Below are 2,303 nucleotides of genomic sequence, written 5' to 3'. Positions count from 1 at the left end.
GCGCGCGCAGTGTCAGCGGCGGCATCGACGACGTTGAGACTGGAGCGAATGTCGAAGAAGGTGGCAGACGGGAGCCCCTTGGTGAAGATGTCTGCAAACTGTGCCGAGGTTGGTCCATGGAGAACACGGACCTCACCTAAGGCTACCTTCTCTCTTACAGAGTGTATGTCTATCTCGATATGCTTGGTTCTACGGTGCTGGACAGGATTACATGACATATACACAGCCGATACATTATCACAATACACAATTGTGGCTTGATGGACTGGACGGTGAAGCTCAGTAAGTAGTTGGCGAAGCCAAACTGTCTCAGCAACGGCATGCGCAACAGAGCGATACTCAGCCTCCGCGGACGACCTGGAAACAGTTAGTTGCCGCTTCGAAGACCATGAAATCAAGTTATCACCCAAGTAAACACAGTATCCCGACGTGGAACGACGAGTATCCGGACACCGGGCCTAGTCTGCATCGGAGTATGCGGTGAGAGAGGGAGGGGAGGAAGGAGCAATGGTGAGACCATAATCAAGAGTGCCCTTGAGATAGGGAAGAATGCGCCGGACGTGGTTCATATGAGGGAGACGGGGGTCATGCCTGTGTAAGCAAGCTTGCTGAACAGCATAGGAGATGTCAGGGCGGGTGAGAGTAATGTATTGGAGCGCGCCAGTGATACTACGGAAGAGAGTTGGATCAGGAAGGGGGTCGCCAGCAGAGGACAGTTTGGCGCCGGTCTCGGCAGGTGTACGAGTAGGATGGCATTCGAGCATGCCGGCTTTGGAGAGCAAGTCGATGGCGTACTGACGTTGCAAGAGGAAGAGGCCCTGTGATGATCGGGAGACGGCGACGCCCAGGAAGTGATGAAGCGAGCCAAGGTCGGTCATGCGGAACTCGGCGCGGAGAGAAGAGATGATGTGGGAAAGGAAAGAGTCGGAAGAAGCTGTGAGAACGATGTCGTCAACGTATAAGAGCAAATAAGCAGTGTGCGTGGAGGAGTGGAAGATGAAGAGAGAGGAGTCAGAGCGGGAAGGAACGAAGCCGATGCGTTGGATGAAAGAGGCAAAACGCTGGAACCAAGCCCGCGACGCTTGTTTTAGGCCATATAGAGATTTTTGAAGATGGCAAACGTGGTCGGGAAAGGAGGAGTCAGAAAAACCGAGAGGCTGGCAACAGTAGACAGTCTCATTGAGAGAACCATGCAGAAAAGCGTTTTTGACGTCGAGTTGGTGGATTGGCCATGAGGAAGAAACAGCTAGACTGAGGACGACGCGAATAGTGCTGGGCTTTACCACCGGGGAGAAGGTTTCGTCAAAGTCGATGCCTGGTTGCTGCGAATCCCCGCGACAGACCCAGCGAGCTTTATAACGAGCTAGAGACCCGTCAGAATGGAATTTGTGACGGAACACCCATTTACCCGAGACGACGTTGGCTCCGGGAGGACGAGGGATGAGAGTCCAGGTTTGGTTGTGGCGAAGAGCGTCGTACTCGTCCTTCATGGCCTGAAACCAATTCGGGTCCAGAAGAGCAGCTTTGTAGGAGGAGGGGATGGGAGAGATAGGAGAAGCAGAGGCAGTGAGATTGAGACGATCGATGGGCCGGCCAAAACTAGCTTTGCTGCGAGTACGCATGAAGTGATCGTTATGTGGGATGGGAACGGGAACGGCGCGAGGAGGCAGCGGAGGAGGGACAGGCGACGAGTCGGGGGGGGGGAAAGAAAGCGGCGAGGCAGAGTTGTGGATTTGGTGCGGCGGAGTAGTTATACAGGGCGCGGGACGTGGAGGTGCATGGGGGGTGGTAGGCGCGGTCTCCGAGAGAGCCGCGGGGCCGGCAGCAAGTGAGTGGGTGGGTACGGGATCCAAGAGATTCGCGGGTCCGGCAGCGAGGGAGTGGGTGGGAACGGGATCCAAGAGATCCACGGGGCCGGGAGTGGGTGCGTGGGTGGGAACGGGATCCAAGAGATCCGCGGGGTCGGCAGCATGCAGCGGACTGGATTGGTGGGCGACCGAATCAAGGGATTCGCTGGAGTGTGGGTGGGCAGCATGTAGCGGTGGGGTGCGGTCCAGGCCATGCAGGCCATGCACGTCGTGTGCGGTTGAGCGTGTGGAGGAGGACGTGCGGGTGGAGAGCGGAGCTGATGTGTTGGGCGGATGGTGGGTGGCGAAGGGGAAAGTGTTTTCGTAAAAAATAACGTGGCGAGAAATAATGACGCGCCCTGAGGGAATATTAAGGCAGCGGTAGCCTTTGTGGGAGTCGGAAAACCCGAGGAGAACGCATGAGAGCGAACGCGGGGCTAGTTTGTGAGAAGAGGT

Source organism: Triticum aestivum, chromosome 5D (assembly GCF_018294505.1).
Source record: "Triticum aestivum cultivar Chinese Spring chromosome 5D, IWGSC CS RefSeq v2.1, whole genome shotgun sequence".
Lineage (NCBI taxonomy): Eukaryota > Viridiplantae > Streptophyta > Magnoliopsida > Poales > Poaceae > Triticum > Triticum aestivum.
This window is presented reverse-complemented; position numbering follows the sequence as displayed.